This window comes from Nipponia nippon, unplaced genomic scaffold, assembly GCF_047370975.1.
Source record: "Nipponia nippon isolate SJK-2023a ecotype South Korea unplaced genomic scaffold, ASM4737097v1 scaffold_50, whole genome shotgun sequence".
NCBI lineage: Eukaryota > Metazoa > Chordata > Aves > Pelecaniformes > Threskiornithidae > Nipponia > Nipponia nippon.
In genome coordinates this window covers 746,124-769,169 of record NW_028262370.1, presented here as the reverse complement: position 1 = coordinate 769,169, position 23,046 = coordinate 746,124, and the positions used below count along the sequence as shown (strand labels likewise).

The 23,046-nt window shown below is 54.6% G+C and overlaps 1 pseudogene; it reads left to right on the top strand.

Annotated features, from left to right (window-relative positions):
* The first annotated feature begins 1,428 nt into the window (after positions 1 to 1,428).
* LOC148051964 (uncharacterized) lies at positions 1,429 to 20,770 on the top strand (annotated as a pseudogene).
* The last annotated feature ends 2,276 nt before the right edge of the window (positions 20,771 to 23,046 follow it).

The following is a 23,046-nucleotide window of genomic DNA, read 5'->3' as shown; positions in this document are numbered from 1 at the left end:
CCAGGCAGATAGTATTGGACTTTGGGAGAGTACAGAAAGAGACAGCCCCAGCGTTTGTGGGGCAGTGAATTTTGCTGCCTGGATACTGGAAGAGCAGCAAGAGCTTTTGGTCCCAGCACCTTTGGTGTGGGAGGAATCGCTGGACGTTCGGAATTGCTGAGCTGGCTCCGGCTGAGCAGCCCAGGCAGATAGTATTGGACTTTGGGAGAGTAGAGAAAGAGACAGCCCCAGCGTTTGTGGGGCAGCGAATGCGGTTGCCTGGATACTGGAAGAGCAGCAAGAGCTTTTGGTCCCGGCAACTTTGGTGTTGAGGAATCCCTGGACGTTCGGAATTGGTGAGCTGGCTCCGGCTCAGCAGCCCAGGCAGATAGTATTGGACTTTGGGAGAGTCCAGAAAGAGACAGCCCCAGCGTTTGTGGGGCAGTGAATGCGGTTGCCTGGATACTAGAAGGGCAACAAGAGCTTTTGGTCTTGGCACCTTTGGTGTAGGAGGAATCCCTGGACGTTCGCTATTGCTAGTCGGCTCTGGACCAGCGCACAGCAGATAGTATTGGACTTTGGGAGAGTACAGAAAGAGACATCCCCAGGAGCAGTGGCAGGGGAAGGCAGGAGCTCCCCAACTGCCCCTGGGCAAGGTCCTTCCTCTCCTCAGCAGGTGGGGCCCAGGCTGGGATGTGGGCACCCGTGGGGGCACCCGTGCCTGCCATGCTTCCTTCTTCTCCAAAGGCCCCAGCCCTGCCCTTCAGCCAGCCGGCCAGGGACAGAGCAGGTCCGACGGGGCGATCCCGCAGGGACACTTCCCCCTGCCCCGCAGAGGTGCTCATTCCCAGCGGCATTTGCTCTCTCCCCTGCAGCATGCATGCTGTGTCTCCAGGCAGAGGCTGACCCGGCTATCTGTGGGTGCAAAAGTGCAAAGAAAGGGCTCTGTGCCCACACCTATTGCCTGGTGAGTTCTCCCGGGGCTCCCTCCAGCTGCCTGCCAGGGATGCTCCCTTCCTTGCTGACCTGATGAGCTCCTGGCCTTCTCTGCTCTGCAGTTTCTTGCCAGTGGGCTTTTTCCGCAAGAGAGCAGGAACGGGTTTCTCATTGAGGACACCAGGCGCGTAATCCAGGAGGCAGCCCAGAAGGTGAGGATCTGGAAAGAGCAGGGGGGTTTGCACCAGGAGAGGCTTGTGGGAGCTCCTCCGGGACCCAAGAAAGAAAGGCCAGCCCTTCCCCCAGCTCTGGGACAAACGCCTGCTCCCAGCAGCTCCACAGAGGCTCCGGCACAGGCAAGCGCCTCGTGCGCCAGGCGCATCTGCGGGGTGTGAGCCAGCAGTGCCCACAGCCTGCGCCCTGCCCGGAGGCGTGGGGCTGGCCACACAGGCCCTGAGGCTGCCGCTGAGGGGACTGCTGTGCTCTTTCCAGCGCTGCTTCGTTTGCGGCGAGATGGGCGCTGCCATCAACTGCCAGGAGAAGGGGTGCGACCGCAGCTTCCATCTGCCCTGCGCCTCAGAGGGTGAATGTGTCACCCAGTTCTTTGGGCTGTACAGGTAAGGGCTGCCGGCCCTCGTGCAGGAGCCTCCTCATCTCCAAGTCCCCTCCTGCCAGCAAGTGAGGAACCCACAGGGACACTTCCCAGCAGCCTGCCACAGCCAGAGCCAGAGCCCGGACAGGGTCTGCGGCGCCTTCACCGCTCCTCTGCCCTCCTCGCCGTCGCCAGGCGACTCAGCACTTGTCACTTCACCTCATCCACCCCTTCCACCTTCTCCCCAGGTCCTTCTGCTGGGAGCACCGCCCAGAGCAGGCAGCGCAGGCCAGTCCACAGCTGAACAGCACCTGCATCATCTGCCTGGACCTCGTGGAGGACAAAAAGTCCTACCGCACCATGGTGTGCCCAGCATGCCAACACGCCTGGTTCCACCGGAGCTGCATCCAGAAACAGGCTGTCCACGCTGGCATCTGCTTCCGCTGCTTGCGTTGCCAAAACAAAGATCAGTTTGTGATGGAAATGCTCACCATGGGGATTCGAATCTCCAAGAGGTTGGTTTTTCTCTTCCCAACTCACAAGACGTCAGGCACGAGCGTGGGGCCAGGCCAGGGACTGCCCCGGCAGGCCTGGCCTTCTGCCGTCCCCTGACTCTTCTCCTCTGCTTCATGGAGGAGCTGGAAGCGGGGTGGGGGCGGAAGAGCAGGGACGGCCTGGATCTGCCCGATGCTGGGGCAGCAGGGGCTCACCACTTTCCCTTCCCTCTCCAGCAGACAGCCATCACGGGAGAGCGACCAGGCCTTCGGACTGGTGTACCAGAGGCGCGTCGGCTGCAATGCCAGCAAGTGCCTTTGTCCGGGAGGCAGGGAGCAGGCAGAGGAAGACGGGTAAGTTGCCAGAGCAGAAGTCTAGGGCTCTGCATGGGATCTCTGTCTCCCCATGTGCTTGGGGAGGATGGACTAAGAACAAGGCTTCTGCCAGGCAATGCCTTGCTTGCATCACTTTGTCCTCCCAACCAGCAACCCGTTTGCCTCCCCAGGTCCTGGCAACTGCTCCTGTGCAGCTCCTGCGCTGCCAAAGGCATCCACCAACGCTGCTCCGACTTGGGGCACAGCACAGCCACTTGGGAGTGCGACTGCTGTGCTGGCCTGACCACTGGTAAGAGGCAAAGCACCCGGCTGCCCCTGCGCTGGGGCCAGAGGCCAGGCTAGGCCTGGTAGCAGGGGCTTCGGGTGGGCTTGGCTCCAGCAGGGCTGTGGGCACCACAATGGCCTCTCCTGCCCAGGGGTTGGGTGGCCGTGCTGCTCACCTTCCTGCCTCCCCTCACAGCCTCCAGTGACAATTCAGAGCTGGCAAGCCCCAGCGCTGCCACCCAGGTGGCATCGGGGCTGTCCCATGGCTCCCTGGTGCCTGAGAGCAGCAGGCCCAGCACCATCACCCAGGCACCACTGAGGCCATCCCGCAGCTCCCCAGTGCCTGAAAGAAGCAGTTACTACAGCGAGCCTGGGCCAGACCAGATGAGACACCGCGCACGATTACAACAGCGGGGGCAAAACCCATACAGCAGAAGCTGCGGGACCAGCCGTGTGCCAGCCGCAAGTGCTGAGAGCAGCACCTTGGGCACTGCCAGCCAGCTGGCATTGGGACCACCCTGCGGCTCCCCAGCACTTGAAAGCAGCAGCCCCAGCACTGCCAGCCAGGTGGCACTGGGCCTCTTCCAAGGGTCCCCAGCACCTGCAAGAAGCAGCTCCAACCCCAGCATCCAGGCACCGCTGGCGCCATCCCACAGCTCCCCAGTGCCTGAAAGAAGCGGCCGCTCCAGCCAGCCTGGGCCAGACCGGATCCGACACCGCTCACGGTTACAACGTCGCGCGCAAAAGCCATACAGCCGGCCTAGAAAAGACCACGGGACCAGCCGTGTGCCAGCCCCAAGCGCTGAGCCCAGCAGCTCCAGCTCCACCATGCAGGCGGCATCGGGGCTGTCCCGTGGCGCTCTGGCACTCCAGAGCAGCAGCCGCTCCAGCCACCCTGGGCCAGACTGGATCCGACACCGCTCACGGTTACAACGTCGGGCACAAAAACCGTACAGCTGTCCTGGAAGACGCTGCTGACCCGTCATGCGCCAGCCCCAAGTGCTGGCTCCCATCCCCCAGCACAATAAAGCTGGCTGCTCATCGCATCTGCACTGGCAGAGCCCACACTCATTTGTCGGTCATCCTCCTCTGCCTTTCTCGAGGGGCAGCATTAGGGGACGGGACTGGGGGGTTGTCTTCTCCCCCAGGGTTGGCAGCGCCTTCCCCAGACCTTCCTCCCTAGGCGTGGCCTTGGCCAGGCAGCCAGCACCTTGGCCATGTGCTCCAGGCCTTGCTGGCCTCGGGAAGCTGCTCTTCAGTGTCCCTCCAGAGCAGCGTTTTCCAGGGATTCCTCCCACACCAAAGGTGCCAGCACCGAAAGCTGTTGCTGGTCCTAAAGTATCCTAAAGTAACCCCATTCACAGCCCCACAAACGCTGGTGGTCAGTGTTTGTGTAGCCTCCCAAACTTAGAATCATAGAATATCCTGAGTTTGAAGAGACCCACAAGGATCATCGAGTCCAACTCCTGTCCCTGCATAGGACAACCCCAAAATTCACACCACATGTCTGAGGGCGTTGTCCAATTGCTTCTTGGATGTTGTCAGGCATGGCGCCATGACGACCTCCCAGGGGTGCTTGTTCCAATGCTCCACCACCCTCTGGGTGAAAAACCTTTTCCTAATGGCCAACCTAAAGCTGTAGACCGCGATGAGGTCTCCCCTCAGTCTCCTCTTCTCCACGCTGAACAGACCAAGTGACTTCAGCCACTCCTCGTACGCCTTCCCCTCTAAACCCTTCACCGTCTTTGTGGCTCTCCTCTGGACACTCTCTGGTAGCTTTCTACCCTTGTTGTACTGTGGCACTCAAAACTGCACACAGTACTCGAGATGAGGCCGCACCAGTGCAGCGTAGAGCGGGACGATCACCTCCCTCGACCGGATGGCCATACAGTGCTCGATGCCCCCCAGGGCACGGTTGGCCCTCCTGGCTGCCAAGGCACACTGTTGGTTCATGGTCAACTTGCCGTCGACCAGAACCCCCAGACCCCTCTCCATGGGGCTGCTCTCCAGCCTCTCGTTCCCCAGTCTGGAGGTACATCCAGGGTTGCCATGTCCCAGCTGCAAAATCCGGCACTTGCCCTTGTTAAATTTCATACGGTTGGTGGCTGCCCAGCTCTCTCCTTTGTCCAGATCTCTCTGCAGGGCCTCTCTGCCCCCGGGAGTGTCAACGGCTCCTCCCAGTTTTCTGTCATCGGCAAACTGCGATAACAAACCTTCCAGTCCTGCATCCAAGTCATTTATGAAGATATTGAAGAGCACTCGCCCCAAGATGGATCCCTGCAGAACCCCGCTAGTGACTGGTCGCCAGCCCGATGTAACCCCATTTACTGTAACCCTTTCAGCCCGACCCATCAGCCAATTGCTCACCCATTGCATTATGGGTTTATCCAGCTGCATGCTGGACATTTTGTCCAGGAGGATACTGTGAGAGACAGTATCAAAGACTTTACTGAAGTCCAAAAAGATGACATCGACTGGCTTCCCTTGGTCAGCTAGGTGGGTAATCCTGGCACAGAAGGAAATCAAGTTAGTCAAGCAGGACTTTCCCCTCGTGAAGCCGTGCTGGCTGGGACCAATGACTGCGTTGTCTTTCAGGTGTTTTCAATAACTCCCAGAATAACCTTCTCCATGATTTTGCCAGGCACAGAGGTGAGACTGACAGGCCTGTAGTTACCAGGGTCATCCCTGTTGGCCCTTCTTGAAGACTGGGACAACCTTTGCCAGCTTCCCGTCAACTGGGACCTCCCCAGATTCCCAAGAGCACTAAAAAATCATTGAGACATCAGCCAGCTCTTGAAGTACCCTCGGATGAATCCCGTCAGGCCCCATTGACTTCTAAGGATCCAGCTGGAGCAGCAAATCCCACACAAGTTTGGGGTTGGTTGGGAGTTTGTCATCCTTGCAGGCATGGTTCTCCAGCCCAGAGACCCAGAGGGTCTCTCTGGACCCCCAGAGCCCTTCATCAGTGTTGAAGACTGAGATGTAGCAAAATCTGTTTGTTGTGGGAGTGCTTAGGCCAGATCCCTTCAAGGCCAAAAAGCTGTGTTTTACACTGAACGGCCTCAGGATTAGCCTGGGTTGATGAGTTTTGCTGTGCTCTGACTCGGCGGGTGTCACAGCTGCGCCTCACACCCTGCATCTCACTCCCTGGGGCAGCGGGCCACCGCGGCGCTCCCACACCAGGGCAGCTCCCAAGAGAAGCCCCACGGTGCACAACCAGCGTTCCCGTGCTGGCACCACTTGGCCTCAGTGCGGCCCCTCGGCACCTGCCTGCGCCAGGAAACACAGAACCAGCGTCGGAGAGGGCTGTTCCCGGCCGTGCCGGCTGCCCCAGCACTGTGGAGAGCTGGCTGCGATGCCCAGACAGGGCCATGAGGTGAGGGGCCTGTGCTGCACAGGACCCCGCCAGGGGGTCAGGATGGGACAGTCTCAGTCTCCCTCCCCTCCAGGATCTTCGCCATCCCGAGGGGACGTGTGAGGGCGTGGCGTGCTGGGGGTGGTGCTTGGGGAAGGGCGGTGCCCCAGGGTGTGGCCACGGTGGGGAGGCCAGGCTGTGAGGTCACAGAGCCCCGCTGCGCCACACCATGATGTACAGTGCTGTGCCACAGGCACTGCTCCAGCAGTGCCAGCAGCAGCGGCAGCGGCATGGTGCAGGCACAGGGGGCCTTGGCCCCTGCCCGCCTCCTCCTCCTGCTGGTCCTGCGAGCCTGGGACGTTGGGGCTGCTCCGTGGCGAGCGTGGGGATTAGGTAGGCGGGCAGGTGAGGGCCAGCACCCACCCCGCCTTGGGGTGACAGCAGGCCTGGGGTCATGCTGGGGCAGGGCTGGGAGAGCAGTGGGGCCCAGCTGGGCCGGGTGAGCCATAGCCAGCTCCACGGGCAGCAGGAGGCAGACGCCCTGCGGGGAGGCGCAGGGGGCTGTGGCCACTGCAGGGGCATTTTCCAGGTGAACGATGGGGCCAGGAGCCGTGTCGTAGGGTGAGAAACTGCCCCTAGAGCCGGCCCTGTGCCGCCCTGCCCCGGGGCAGCCTTCCCCTAGCTTGCGCATCCCACGCGAGCGCTTCTCCTCCAGGCTGGTCACAGTTGTTCTTGGCACCGTGGCTCTGCTGCTTGCTGGCTGAGTCCTGGTTTTCAGCCTCGGGGACGTCCATCCTTGGGAGATGTCCACTCAGGAAAACAGGGGCATTCCTGCTCTAGCCCTGCAGTGCTCTCCTTGGGTGAACCCAGGTCCCTCTGGGACACACAGCCCCAGCCCGCAGCCCGGGGAACAGACGGGGCAGCGCTGGTGCAGCCTGTCCCTGGCCAGCAGGCTCTTCTCCACGAGACATGTGAATGATCAATTTTTTCCTCCAGTGCTTTGGTGTGGGCCCCCTTTGTGCACCGTAGAGATGTCCCAGTAAGAAATCCCCGAAGGGCCATGTGTTTGTCCGTCTGGTCCTTGCGGGGTGTCGCACGTGGCCTGGAAACGGTATTTGGAGAGCTGCCAGGTGCCAGCCAACAGGCCACACAGGCCCCTCTGCAGCTTTGGAAATCTCCACCCACGTCTGGGTCCCACGTCATTCCCTGACCCCCTGCAGTCACTGCAGGTCACTGAGACAGAAGCAGATCACAACATCTAATGGAAACATGCTTGGTTACAGCTGTGCCTGCAGGCGATGCCCACCCGACTTCTCAGCTGGATCTTGTCTGGGACCCTCGGGGCGATCCCACAGGTATGGCACTTGACTGAACGAGCAGGTAGGTTTTCATAGCCTGTTGATGTGAAATTTTACTCACTATGTTCTTGGCCGATGCTCAGACAGGCAGAAGAGCAGAGAGGGAATGGGTCGGGCTCAGCGACGGTCCGATGGGGCGCTCTGCCTTGCAAAGCGTTCTTTCCCAGCCTCTCCAACCCTGCGCTGCTTCCAGCGCCTGCTGCAAAGCCAGCGGGCTTGTTGGGCTTGAGTTTAGAGCTGGTGGGAGCTCCCGGGAGTCCTCTCTCCCAACAGCTCCGTGTACGCTTTTTTTTAGACCGGCACGGTCCAGGCACCCAGTAACTGCCTGCATGATGCTCCTGAGGGGAAGGGCAAGTGGCATGGAGCAATCCCGCGTTTGAACTGCGTTCCCTGCCGTTCAGATCTGAACAAGTATATTGAAATAGTTCATAGGAGCTTCTCTGTTCTGTTTCTTTACAGACACGGCTGGAGGCGATGGATATCCAGCTTCCTGGCCGGATTCCAGGGCTGACGCGCAAGGAGATCACATGGGTACGTCATGGCTTTTTAGTTCCTTTGAGAGCTGCCAGCTCAAAGCCCAAATGTGAGTGAGGCATCTCTTGCGGGTGTGAGAATAGAGAGCTGCATCGTGTGTGCCATGTCGTTCTGGGATCCCCTTCTCTGTTCTGCTATTCAGTAATGGCAGTGAAGATCCCGATGGATGATGGAAACTTCTCGTGGGTGTTTGGTTGCAGGTGTGGGCACAGGGAGGGCTTTTGCAGCTTCTCAGCTGGATCCTGCGCTGGAGCTCACCTGGCATGCCAGGGGTGAGTGATCAGTCTTGAGTGACTTCACAGGCTAAGCACTCATTTTCGGTCTTTTATTTGTGAGAAATTTAACTTGATGCTTTCCGTTAAGGTCCTGAAAGAGCAAAGTATAAAGCTGACCGAGGAAAATCTTCCCAGCGGTCATCAGAAGTGCTAAAGGACATCCTGAAGGACTTGGACAAAGCAGCCCGTGGTGGGTATATATCACTCTGAAGCAGAAGACTTGGGCAGCTGAGGTTTGAGATGCGCGTATGGACAAGCCGTAGCCTACGCAGCAGGAAGGGATCGATCAGAGCCTCACGGCGGTGCCACTCAGTTTCAGGCCTTGCAGGCGCTGGCGAGCTGCAGAGATGGTCCAGAGTCTCTGCTGCCAGTTGTGGTTCAAGCTGAGTCCCAGGGACAGCTGCTGCCCCAGTTCTCCCATTCCTAGTCAGCTCTTCTGGGCAGCCATTGGCATCCAGCTGGCAGGAACTGGCGGTGCTCCCACCTGGGGCGCATGAGGGAGTGGCCGAGGAGCTGATTCCTGAGACGCTGTGAGAAGGCCAGCACCCCGCCAGTCGCCAGAGGGGAGAGTGCCCTTGGGCAGCGGAGGGGCTGCACAGGCAGCTTGGGGTCCCTGAGCCCAGCAGACTTTGCCTGGGCTGCAGGCATCCCCTGGCCAGGATGGGAGCACCCCGGCTTCACAGCCTGCTCCAGCCCCGTTGTTCTCCTTGATGGCTGAGGACGCTCGGTGACACCTTGGGGTCAGGGACAGGTGAAAGCTGGACACCCAGCTTGAGGCTGGACACCCAACTTGAAGGCAGCTAAAATGAAGGGCTGGCAATTCGGTCGCGGGTGTCTCAGCTCTCTGTTTCTAGTTTTGCTTTAGATAACTCGGGTGTGGTTTCCCTCTTGTTTTGGGGGACTGTGGGCTCTTCGCCGCCACTTGGGGAAGCGCCCAGAATACGGTTGCCAGAGCTTGCGGTTCAGTCCATCGTGTGCGTCTGCTACCCTTCCCGTGTAATGCAGTTGGCATGAGGGGAAGTGCTTCTCAGAAGGGCTCGTTGCCCAGCTGAACTGGCTACAGCATCTTCCTGTCCTCTCTGAAGGAAGACATTTACCCTCACCTTGCAGTGTGCCAAAAATGCACTAAATGGAACGTGAACAAGGTCACGTGCAATCGCCTAGTCTCTCAGCGGGTCAGGATTTGCTGTCTGCTGGTAAACTGGAAAGTGTCTAGCGCTTACATTTTTCTCCAGGAATGGCGCAGTGTTTGCACTAGCGACTAGGTGCACCCCGAAAGGCCCAGGTTTTGTTTCTAAGCGTTATTCATGTATTTTGAGAAGTAGGGGCTCCCGAAGATAGCGTGTTCCTGATGAGGAGTGTCTACTTCTGATTAACTGACCCACTTTCTTTCTCAAGAGATGGATGGTGAGACTGTGGCGCAGGAGGCGCTTCAGGAAGGAGGCAGTCACGCAGTGCCAGTCTCTGATGAAAAACCGGCGGCAATTCCATCAAGAGGCGTGCCAGGTAATTGCTGTCCTTTGGTCATCCCGTGTCCGGAATGAAAATCAGTGCGTGTCTGCAGGCTCTTCCCCTGGTGCCCAGCACTGCCCACGGTGTCAGCAGCCAAACTATTAGTACAGAGCAAGAGTTGTAAAAGAAGGCAGGAACGGCTCTCTGAGGATGACTGTCGTCCCTGGGGTGTGGAGGTTATTGCTATCCACGTGCCAGAGAGACACCCCCTCGTAACCCTCTGTGGATGCAGGGAGGTGCTCACCACCCACCACACCCAGCTCACAGGAATTTCAGAGCTTTGCCACTTTGGGAACGAGGCCATGTGAACCCCGCTCAGCAGGTGATGGGAAATATGACTCTCAATCGAACAGACCTCCCACAATCCCTGCATCCCAGAGCTTGCCGTGAGTCCCCCTAGGCACAAGAGAGGGGGATCCCTGCTGTGAACTGAGGTCCAAAGGGATGCACTGACAGATCGGGCACGGCTTAGAGGGAACCTGCACCGTCCTTCTGCACCCTCTGTGCCTGAGCCATGCTGAGGCTTTCCCTTTCTCGGATTCTTGGCAGTGCTGTCCAACCCCGGGGAAGCCCACCACACCGGCCGAGAGGAAGTTTTTCAAAAGGATCCAGGTACTGAGCAGTCCTGCAGGGGTCCCTAAGTGAGAGACAAGTCCTGAGAAGTGGGGGCATGCAAGCGGTGCCCATGCGGGAGAAAAGGCAAAGAGGGAGAGCGAGGTTCAGGTGTCTCCCGAGAGGGCCTGACTCCGTCCCCTCGGGGTGTGGGTCCCCTGGGGAGAGAGAGCTGGGGGTGGCACTCCGTGATGCAGGGATGGTTTTGGTCCTTCTCACTTGAAGGGGCAATTGGCCAAACAGCTGCGCTCGCCCACGTGCTCTCCATCTGCTCTTGTGAGTTCTGTTCAGTGGGACAACTTGTCCCAAAGGGTCGGAGAGAGCCTGCAGGCAGCAGCACTAGCAAGCCTTGGAAAGTGAAGGTGGGCGAGCGCAGGAGAAATTGTGCGCAAATGTGAAAGCTCACCAAGAAGGGGGAGCAAACCCATGGCCCTGGGAAAACTGGATTACGGCCATCCCAGAGCGTAAGCAAAACTGAGAGGAGAAAGAGAGGCTTTGGAGTGCATGGATTTGCCAGGGCTTTGGGAGTTTCCTTTGCTTCTCCTAGAAAGCAAGGAAACATTGCAGCCCCAGGGTGTTCAGTGGTTCAGAGATGCTAACCAAGTGCAAAAGGACATTTCCTGGCAGTGTCAGACCTCCTGTGAGGTTACCGGTAGCATGCAGGAGACACTAAGAGATGGAATTGTTCCTCCAGGTGTGGCTGGCAAGAGAAGCACAAATGCTACAGACGCTAAAGATTTCCACCAGTACTGCATAGGGGTCATGGCAATCCTGGGCTCCGTGCTGCTTGGGATGGTGTTGTGTTGTGTGATGTGTCTGTGGAGGAAGAGAAAACAGTGAGTTGCTGAGGGTGGGGTGGGGGGCAAAGTTCTGTATTAGATGGCTGCTCTTAGCCATGAAGCGTTTAGAGGCAGGGTATTCTGGAGTGCCGAGTTAGTTACTGGCCAAGCTCTACTCAGATTTCTGCTGGAAGATGTTCTATCTGGCCTCTCGATTCACGGGCACTCTTTTCTGAAACCCATTCCTAGTAAGTATTAGTTAAAAGTGACCCTGCTTCGAGAAAAGCAGACCCAGCAACAGACATAGGCAGAGCAAGGTCAGGAAGAAAACCAACGAGGGATGACGTAGCCATAGAAAGTGCGAAGCGCACTAGTGACATCTCCCTACCAGCAGAAATCACCCTGTTAGGTGATGCCGTAAATTCCCGATGTTCACCTCGGCCAAGGTGCCCCAGCACCTCAGACCGTGGTGACGAATCTCTCGGCCTTGCTTTGGAGAAAGAGAGTCAGTCTCTCCCATCTGCACCCAAACACTGCCAGCGTGCCAACGCTCCCATGTGCAGCCAGGCACCCGCACCCCACGGTGCGCCCAGCACTACCCCACACCCTCGCACCCGCCCGGCACCGCAGCCGTGGTGGGGCCTCAGCAGCCTCCTCTCTCCACAGGTGCCTCTCTGCAGCTTCAGGATCCCGGCCCGACACCAGCAGCTGCCCCTCGCGCCCGCAAAGCCAGACCGCCCGCCCCAGCACCTCTGAGGACTGGACCCGACACCAGCAGCCATCACCTGTGCCTGGAGAACCAGCCCGCCTGCCACAGAGCAGCGCAGGGGGACGCGCTCGCCCGCCTGCAACCCGGCCTTCATGGCTGTCTCACTCAGCCAGACGGCTGTCACGGGACCAGCCCAGCACCCTCCAGCCCCCAGAGGAACGGAAACCACCCCCCCGCCCCCCAAGCCCATTGCCCCAGCCCTCCTCCAAGGGCCTGAGGCAGCCCCGCCAGGATATGGGGTTTGGGTGGGACGACAGCCTCCCGACCGACAGCTTCAGGGGTCGGCGATTATTTTCGGAATAAGAGCAATAAATACAGATGAGTAGCACAATTGTTTGGGTCATAACGACAGCAAACCCAGGAATTGTCGATTCTGGGACGAACTTTGTATTGGGGCACACAGGGACGTGGATGGCCATGGTGTCAGCAGGCAGGGACCTGGTCATGGATCCCGCCGATGGCCTGGGGGAACCCAGCTTCCCTAGTGGGACCGGCCTGCTAAATTGTGAGCCACAGAAGCACCGATGGGGCTCGTTAACAGGCCATCACCCCCACCTCTGCTCCCTGGGCCAGCTCTGTCCTGGGACAGGGATTTCTCCACAGCAAAGCTGGCACGACTGAAAGCTGCTGCTGATCCTCAAGTATCCTTGGAACCCCATTCACAGCCCCACAAACATGGTGGCTCTGTGCTTGCCTAGAGCCCTAAAGGTCCCAACCCTCTCTTTCTCCCTGTACTGTCCCACTCGGTGAGACACGAGGAGGTTCTTTCGAAATCTCAGCATGGCAGCCATGATTAACGACAATTACCCAAAGGTTCACTCAGGCAAGGTAAGTGGTTAAAACATTTTGCAGCATCTCTGCGGCCGTATGCTGCGCCAAGGCACGGACACGGGGCAGCCACCACCTCAGGTATCGCGCTCTGGCAGCCAGCAGAACAGAGATCCGCAAGAGCTGCTGAGCTGGTGCTGGGGCTGGGGGCAGAGTGAAGGGGAAAGGAGGTGCGGGCCCATGGCTGTAGGCGGTGAGAGCAGTAGTCCCACAGACAGCAGGGCAGCAGGGAGCCAGCAGCACCTCCCAGGGGCATCCCCCAGCAGGACGCTTGGCTCCCCAGCCAGGGCTGCCCCAGCTCCTTTACGCTCAGGCTCTGGCTGGGCAGAGCTTGCATCCGGGGATGCATGACCAGTAGTCCTCCGCCTCCATCTCCCTTCCCACCGCTCTCCCCACCCCGGGCTGGGGAACAAGCTGGCTCTCCACCCCTTGCAGCTGCTGCACCCCTCTGCACAGACCAAGCTCCCTGGCCTGACGCAGGGGGATCTCTGTGAGCAGGGCTTCGATCCTGCTCTTAGGGAGCTGCCCAAAACATCTGGGGGTCTCTTGGGCACAGCCCTCGGGGCACATGGATTTGGGTTCATCAAAGCCCTGGCCTCCGACAGCTGCAGGGACAGCTGGGAAGCCCGGAGGGACTCGCGTGTTCGCTGGCCACAGGCTGCTGCCCAGCCCTGCTGGAGCAAGTAGGGCAGGTCTGGGACATGTCCGTGCCAGCTTCTGCGGCCCTGCGTGCATTGGTCTGCAGGGACCCTTCCTCTGGGTGACAGGGCAGAAGGTGCTAGGGCAGAAGCAGGCCCCTGGCTGGTACAGCTGCTTGTGATGTCACTGGGGGCTAAGTAGCTCATTGGGTATGAATGAACACCTGGCTTTGGCTGGTGCTTGTGATGTCAGTGGTGGCCCTGCAGCTAGCAGAGCAGGAGCATGCAGCTGGCTTGTGCAGCTTTTTGTGATGTCACTGGTGGCTCTGTAGCTCTTAGGGCAGGAGCTGGCCCCTGGCTTGTGCCGGTGCTTGTGATGTCATCTTCCCAAGTAGCTGACAGGGCAGGAGGAAGTCCCTGGTTTGTGCAGCTGCTTCTGGTGTCACTGGTGGCTGAATACCTGATAGGCCAGGAGTATGCAGCTGGTGTGTGCAGCTGCTTGTGAGGTCACTGGTTGCTGAGTAGCTCTTAGGGCAGGAGTAGGCACCTGGCTTTTGCAGCTGCTTATGACGTAAGGGATGGCTGACGAGGTGATATGGTAGAAGCACGCCCCGGATTTATTCAGGTTCCTGGAAGGCCACTCTTGGCTGAGTAGCCAATAGGTGCGGGGCAGGACCCTGCGATGTGCAGGTGCTTGTGATGTCATAGGTGGCCGAGTAGGTGATAGGCCAGGAGCATGCAGCTGGCTTGTGCACGTGCTTGTGAGGTCGCTGTTGGCTGAGGAGCTCTTAGGGCAGGAGCAGGTGCCAGGCTTGTGCTGGTGCTTGTGTTGCCAGAGGTGTAGGAGTGGGCGATAGGTTAGAAGGAGGCACTTGGCTTCTTCATGTGCTTGGAGGCCACATGTGCCTTTCTATGAGATAAGGCCGGAGCAGGCTCGCGGCTTGTGCAGGTGCTTGTGATGTCACTTGTAGCTGAGTAGCTTTTAAGGCTGCAGCTGGCCCCTGGCTTGTGCCGGTGCTTGTGACGTCATCTTCCCAAGTAGCTGGTAGGGCAGGAGAAAGTCCCTGGTTAGTGCAGCTGCTTCTGGTGTCACTGGTGGCTGACTAGCGGATAGGCCAGGAGAATGCAGCTGGCGTGTGCTCCTGCTTGTGGTGTCACTGGTGGCTCTGTAGCAGTTGTGGCAGAAGCATGCAGCTGGCTGGTACAGGTGCTCGTGATGTCATAGGTGGCTGAGAAGGTGACAGGGCAGAAGCAGGCCCCTGGCTGGTACAGCTGCTTGTGATGTCACTGGGGGCTAAGGACCTGATGGGCTATGAATGGACACCTGGCTTCCGCACGTCCTTGTGATGTCACTGGGGCTCTGCAGCTCTTGGGGCAGGAGCATGCAGCTGGGCTGTGCAGGGTTTTCTGATGTCATAGGTGGCTGAGGATGTGATAGGGCTGGAGCAGGAACCTTCTAGGTGCAGGTGCATGTGGTGTCACTGATGACTCATCAGGTGGTGGAGCAGAAGCAGGGTCCTGGCTTGCCAAGGTGCTTGTGATGCAACTGTTGCCTGAGCATGGGACTGGGAAGGAAAGGACACCTGGCTTGTGCAGGTGCTTGTGATGTCAATGGGGAGCGTTGCAGCAAAGCGCTACAGGACCCAGCTGAGTTGGGCAATGTGCCACAGGGCGGCGGTGGGGACCCAGCTCTTGAGTAAGGACTCCGCTAGCTCCTCCTTTCTTCTCACGCACAACTGGTTCAAAGCACTTGCAGTCATCCCGCAATCCCAATGCCCCAGCACAAGCCAAAGCTCCTTTTCCAGCTTGGAAAGCCTTTTCTCGCTCTGGACCCCACTCCCTCGGCCTTGGTAGCTTCTGTCACGGCTTACTTAACTCCCCCAGCCGCACTAGGCAGGCTCTGCAGTAGCCTACAGCGCCTCAAAATCCTCGCGGTTGTTTCTTTGGTATTTCTACAATAGCCTGGACCCGCTCTGGGTCTGCTAATCTTTCTCCCTCTTTTAGCATGAATCCGAACTACTTTACTTCCTGCTGACACAGCTGAAGCTTAGAAAGAGATGCACGGTGACCTTTTGCTGCTAAAGCCGTGCAGAGACCAATGGTATCTTTCCAGCAATCTTCATCTCTCTCACCAGCAAGCAACAATTCATCTGCATAGTGTACAAGTACAGAACCTCCAGGTAACAGAGTATCTTTCAAGTCATCTTTAAGGAAACGGGAGAATATCATGGGAGACCCAGTGAACCCCTGGGGCAAGCGGGTCCGCGTTAGTTGTTGGCCTTCCCACGTAAATGTGAGCAGATGCTGGCTGTCTTCTGCTATACTAAAAAATGCAGGTGTTAAATCGGTAACAGGAGAGTATTTTGCCCAAGGTGGAATTGGTCATAACCTGGTTGATGGGTCTGGAACCACCGGAGGAGGTACAATCACATGTTGATGTATTGCTCTGAGATCCTGTACAAACCGGTATTCTGCACCTCCTTCCTTGTCTAACCTATTTCTGCTGACAGGTAAATTTGGGGTATTATACAGGGAATGGCATGATCGTAAACCCCTTTTTTCAGATATTGGTCCATTTGTTTCTGAATACTTTTCTCAGCTTCCCTGGGAATTTGATGCTGCTTGACTGCTTGACAGGCTTTCCTCTCTTTGTTTTTATGGAGATGGGTTGTGCCGATTTCAATAAACCCACATCCATTCCGGAGGAGCTCCACAATTTTGAAGGTGCTTTAATGAGGTCAGGTGGAACCCCAGGAAATTTGGGCAACTTTTCGGCAGTGAGGCAGACCCCTGCTCCTGTAAGTTCTGCCCCTTCTGGGGACAGACAGATCTGGGCCTTTAGGGACTGTAACAGGTCTCCTCCCAGCAAACACACAGGTGATTCTTCTGCGGTCACAAATCTTCCCCACACCCCCTGGCCACCCATCCCTAGCAGCACTGGCTGGCCAAGTGATTGTTCCTTTTCTCCCTGACTCCTTGAACCAACATGGATCGGTTGAGGGTTGCCCCTTAGGCGTGAAATTCAAAAGTGACACACTGGCTCCTGTGTCCACTAGCAATGGTATTTCCTTCTCTTCTATTTGCTCACAATTTGACCCTTAGGATTCAGTTTAGCACTCCAACACCCATCTATACCTTGAGATTCACCTGAGTCTCCCTCCTCCCGTCATTTCTCTTTGGCGATATTCATCGGATTCCTCCCAATTCTGGCTCCCCAGGGCCCTCCCGGGGCCTTTAATTATCCTGGAATTTCTTTAAGCCTAGGAGCCTCTTTTCATACCCATCTATGTGCATTTTCACAAAGGCACCTGTATGCTTTCTAGTCAGGTATCTTGGTATTCATTCCTAGAAAGTTAAACGGTGTTTCTTACCGTATATATAAATGATTTCAGTGAAATCATTTCTGTTGAAAAAAGGAGGGCAGAAATACGAATGCGTGCGACACTTTAATCTTTCCTTTCTCCCAGAGGATTTTAGCTCTGTTTCATGTACCTCAACTGATAGCAGCGTGCTGGAAATAACACCCGGAAATAATGGAAATATGGAAATATATGGAAATAATACTGCTGTATCATCAATGTCAACGTTGTTTCCTCACATATTCTGCAGTCTGTGGAGTTCACGTTCCTGTCAGCCCGCAAAAAAAAACGACATGGCAATAGTTACTTAGATTTCTCATCGGAGAACACACTTTAATACAGACTTTATCAACATTTTTATTCTATACAGTTCTGCATAATAAAATGTCACCAAACTGTTGGGCTATTGACACCTTAGGAGAAGAGAATGTAGCATGGCGAGTGGACATGGCACCTATAGCTTCAAGATTATTAATTTTTCAGGTTTTCCTGTAGCAATGTCCACTTGACTAGACTGGGATGCTTTCTTCTTTCACCTTCAGGTCCTGAAGAAGGCTTCTGTATGATGTGCACGATGGAAACTCACATTCATTTTATTTTTTTCAATTTTTAATTTTTCAAAGAATTATTTGGTGCATAGAAGTTATTTTGATACTTTAAAGAAGAGAGATTTTAGAAATAAGAATTTTCTTTCATTTCATTTCAGATCAATATAAGAACCTTCCTATGTAGTAGGAATAGGAAAGCATTTCAATTGTGGCAGCCAGGAGGATGCCCGTGAATTCTGATGCTTCACTGGTGATGCTTTGCAGAAAGCTTGCTTGAATGGAAGCACCAAGTAAGCATGCACAAATTAACTTTTAAATGTTCTCTAGTCCCTCTTACTCCTTTATTTACCATCATAAATTAACAACTATGCCCTTAGTTTTCATGAAAAGATAAACTCTTTGAAGGGTTAACTCTGGGCCTTAAATCTTCTGAGGGCTGATGGCCATTTATGTCCACATTAGACAGACCTTCTCAAGCCACAACACTGATTCATCAACTATTTGGAGGATGTCTAAGATCCCGAGGCACTTTTTAAAAATCTTACTCTCCTTTGAACTGGCCTGTGTCTGTCTGTCTGTCTGTAGTAAAGGGTTTGTAGTTTGATTAAAGTAAGAGGTTTTCAGAATTGAAATTTGCACTCTTACTCTCCTTCACATATTGTTAAGCATTTGTATTTTGATTCCAGCAAAGTGCTTGAACTGCAAAGCCCTTTCCGATACATATGGGCCATTCCTGGATATTACTTTGGATCTAAAGGGAAGATGTTTTGTGAATATGGGTCGCGATGCGTAAAGACTTGTACAGCTTTCTAAAATAAACTCCTTTTACTGAAAACCATATACTGTTTAAAGAAAAGAACTCGGTGGTGGATGGGAGTGGCTTGGACTTTGTTCTTCTGTGGAAGCCATGTAAATGGTCTCCATGTTTTCCATTCAAAGCCTGGAAGATAATACATTTGTTTCTAAGAGAGTAATCTTGCTGTTTCTCTTTGAGTCTCTGGAAATATATGCTACGAATTGGGGCCGGTAGCTCACATTACACTTTTATACCTAGTATTGTCTACACTGGGGCTCAACAGCCTTTGTCAGCGTGAAGTTGCACCCTGACATTTTCATATGGCCAGAAGTTCAAAGGCATGTCCGAACATTGGTCTGGGCTTGGTTTTAAGGTGTAAAAAGATGGCTCCTGCATCCAAGAGGTATACGATGCATCGTACTCCCAACGTTCTCACAAGATCACTGAAAAGGTTTGCAAATCTTAGAGGTGGAAAGATTCCACTTGCCACGTCCAACCTGTTAAACCTTCTGAGATTTTCTTTTCTAAAACAAATGGATTGCTTGAAACAGCGCGTTATGTTTGCTCCATCTAGAATTTCTCACCTATGGTGTATTCGGTATAAATAAAGAAGTCATTATCCCACTCTACTCGGCGCTTGTCAGGCCACACCTGGAATACTGTGCACAGTTCTGGTCCCCATTATACAAAAAAGATGTGGACAGGCTGGAGGGGGTCCAGCGAAGGGCCACCAAGATGATGCAGGGTCCGGGCAGCCTGCCGTAGGAGGACAGGCTGAGAGAGCTGGGCTTGTTCAGCCTTGAGAAAAGGAGGCTTCGAGGTGATCACATCACCATGTACCACTACTTAAAGGGGAGCTACAAAGAAGGTGGAGACTCCCTTTTTACAAGGAGGCACATGGTGAGGACAAGGGGTAACGGGTACAAGTTACTGCCAGGGAGATTCCGACGGGACACGAGAGGTAGATTTTTCACAATGAGAACAGTCAATCATTGCAATAATCTCCCCAGGCAAGTGGCTGACTCTGCTACGCTGAACACGTTTAAGACTCAGCTGGGCACGGTGCTGGGCCATCTCGTCTAGATTGTGCTTCAAAGGTTGGACCAGATGATCCTCGAGGTCCCTTCCAACCTGGGATTCTATGACTCAAGACAAAAAAACACCTTCTCTGGGAGCTGAGGAAGGTGTAAGAATAGGCTTCTAAAGGGAATGCCTTTCAGGTTTTCCAGTAGCCACCAGTTTTTTTCCTTCAGGGGATTTCACTCCTAACATTCATCTTTTCAATGGATTTTTTCAAGTGAAAAACCTGGTTTTATTTTGTGCAGTGCCCCTGGACCTCGGAAATCTTCGAAGAATGGTGCTCTTATGGCAACTGTAGTGAGGGCAGCACTGTTTGCCTATAAAGAACCCAGGAAGGTTCCTTCCAACTGTCGTTGTGAGGCTGACAATCTTTTTACTCACCCAGATTCTGAAACCACTTCTACCAAAGAAGAAGTTGCTGAAAGTACTGTAACAAAAGCTGATAATGCGCATCCCAATATCAATGGTCAGCACAAGCTCAGGGAAAAATCCTTGGGCGCTGAAGATGAATTCCTTGGGCAGTGTGAGTCTGAAGACCGTAGAGACAAAGACGAAGCAAGAGGATCAAAAGAACCTGAACTAATTTCAAAAGGAAATCCTTTGTACCTCAAAGGGTCTCTTGACTGCAAAGAGAAATTAGGGCAAACTTCCTCGATAAAGTCTGACATGGAATGTGCTTCTAAAAAACTTGCATCTCTAGCTATCACAGACAAATGCCAAGATACAAAGGACATTTCTAATAACTATGCAGAGGTACCACCTCTTAGTGACACTTGTACGACAGAGCTGGATGAAGTTTTGGAGAGTCAATTTTCCAGAGAAAATGAGGGACCGGGTAACAAAAAATGTGAAGGAGACAAACATAGGAAAGAAGATAGGACTCTCAAAAAACTGACAAAGAGCACCACTGAAAGAAGAGAGAAATCTCAGACACTGAAGAGAGGGAGAAGGAGAAGCAAACCAGATGATCGCTCCCACAAGAGGAGGTGCTCTCACAGTGTGGAAACAAATAAGCAAAATCATCCTAAGCAGGAGTATTGCAATGAAAGCAAGTGTAGATCTTCCCGTCATGAAAGAAACAGTCCCAATAATGTCAGAAGCTCAGGAAAATATTCTCGTTCCAGATCCCAAAGCAGAGAAAGAACAGCACCAGACAGGAATGGGTGTTATCGTTCCAAAGGAGAGAGAACGCGGAGCAGAGAAAGATACTATCAAGACGAACCAGAGAGATGGGAAAAGGCAGATACTGCAATGATTCTTACTCCTCTCACGGAACAAGGGATGGCAGAGAGAGAAAGTCCTCTCATTGTGACAAAGACTTTGACAAATCGAGTCAAGCTTACGACAACAGGTCCCATAAGGATTATCGTTGCAAAAGCAGAGGGCCTCACAACGCACTCTGGAGAGGAAGATGTACATCGCTTTAGCAGCCACCGAGCAAACTTCCATCACTGTTCAATACCTCAGCAGCCACGTGAAAAATATTCTCGTGAAAGGCATGCACTTCCACCTGGGTCAGCTCATTCCAATTTTGAGGACGCATCCCGGGAAAATGAAAAAGACAAACTAAGACATGGCAAAAAAAAACATACCCACACAGAAGGAAGCGGAGGTGAAACCGAGAAGAATTGCCAAAAGACAGGTGACCAAAGAATGAAAAACTGTAGAGAAGGTCAAGGAGAAAAAGAAGTCCAAAGATCAACATCGAGAGAAGGACTACAGGTAAGCAAGGACTCCAGCATGATCAGCAAGTTTTTCCTAATTCTTTTCCAGCTGTTTCTCACGTCTGCCTGTTCTTTATTGTTTCTAAGTTATTTATAAGGCATAGTCTGGCTGGGATGTCTTTGCCCGCCAATAAACATTGTCAAACGATCACGGCTCTGCTGCAGTCATGCCGTCCCCGCCGCTGCTTCACAGTCCTCTGCCGGAGGCCACGCCCCTTTTCACCCCCCCATCCCTCCCACCCTCCTGCTCTGCAACCTTTAGCTGCATATGGGGGGGGACACACACAGACACAACAATTTGAGGGGAGGGACCAGGGTGGGTCTCAGGGAGACACCATGTCCCAGCCCCATTGAGGCACCCCACATGTGCCTTTACACAGGGTTCTTATAGCCTTCAACCGTTCAGGTACCAGATGACTTGACTCATCACTCCCACCCACACAACCAATTACTAATCATAGTCAAACTTTGCAAAGCAACTCTAGTCTTGCAGCATTCTCGCTGCTTGTCTACTGATCCAGACGTCCCTGGAGTCAGCCTTGCTAGCGTTGCTGTTCTATGACGCCCGACGACGCCGGGAGGGTTTCAAAGATGTCTCAGAGGGGTTAGGATGCTGGCGTTCTCTTGGTTGAGCCGCGGTGTCCTTTATCCTTCCTGGACAGCTCTAAGATCCCAGAAGCAAAGGCCTTCTTTCCAGGGCTGGGCTGTCCTTTCCTTTGTTTGATTTCAGCATGAACAATACCAAAATCTCCAGTAAACCTCCACTACCTCGTCACATGACAGTGTATCACGTGAATGCATCATATATCTCTCCCTACAAAGAAAGTTAATACACTTTCATACTCTAAAGACTGGTTGATCTAATAGTTAGGGAAGGGAATTTTCATGCCGTGCCCCAGGGGTCCCACCAGCCAGGGCCCCAAAAAGCCAGTGACAGGGTGACAGAGAGCCAGCAAAGCTGCCACCCTGGGAGGATCGGTGTCCTTTAGTGATTAGATTTGTCGCTGCAAATCAGAAATCCCCCCTCAGGACATTTCAGAGTCCCCAGCAGAGCCGTCCCACAGCATTTCATCTTGCTTGATAACTGCTGTTCCCGAGACCGACATGGCTGACCAGCAGCCCCATGCCCCAGGACTACAGCTCCCGGCATGCTCTGGCATGAGGAGCGGGCACAGGGACAGGGAGAAGGGGACAGGGGGGAAGGGGGCAGGGGGCGGCCAGGAACATGGTGATGAGCAGCGGGACACAGAGAGGAGGGCAGGAGAAAGGACAGAGGCACGGATCGACACAGGCAGGGCGAGGGAGCCGGACAGAGGCAAAAGGATGGGAGGGAAAAGGAAGGCAAAGGGAAAAGGGCATGCTGGCCCCTCTGTGGCATCTTACCTGCATCTTCCTGAGCTGGACAGCTGCTGGCAGCTCTCACCATCAGCCCCGGTTGTGCTTCAAGTCTTCTCCCGGCACAGGCGCACCTCTGCCTGTGCTTGGTGCGGGCCATGCTTCCGGAGGGAGAACAGCAACCCGCAAAGTTACTCCTGGGCAGTGTCCAGCTGGGAAGGGATGAATTGAAGGCAGGTTTGCTGCAGGTCCTGACCCTGCTCCAGGGGTGCTCCCTGTCCCCCAGCTTGGCCACAGGACCCATGTCTGGCTCATTCCAGCAGGAGTTTGGAAAGCCCCTTCCCGGCTGCAAGCACCAGGCCAAGGGCACGGGGAACAAACAGCCCCCTCCACTGAGGGCACCAGCGTCCGCCTGGCCTCTGCCCCCAAACTCCTAAAGCTTCCAAACAGGCTCGCCCTCTAACTAAACCAGCTTCAGTTTCAAAAAAACAAGTTGCATGCTGCCAGATTCACTCGTCCCACTAAGACTAAGGGCAATTTGGGCTTCAGCTGCCCAACAAAAGAATTTCCATTACACAATCCCAGCCACCACCTCCATGACTGTCGTCACTGACCCACAAAACCTGCGCTGTAAAAAATCTTACAGCTAATTAAAATTATCCTCTCCTCCCCAAAACTTTGCTCTTCTCCCACTCTCAGACTGATGCAGCAATAATCATGTCATTCTTCTGGAATTACCACCGATCTCAAACCCCTCCACTGACAGCACTGTTGATAAGGGAGAACCATCACTCACCACGCACCCACCTGTGAGGCCTTTTGCCTCTGCGACTGAGCACGGCTACACGGACATCTCTGCCCGACAGGAGAACACCGGCCCAAAAATATCTCTTACGTTGTCTTGGCTCTACAGGAAGCAAGAATAGTGATCATGATAGCGATA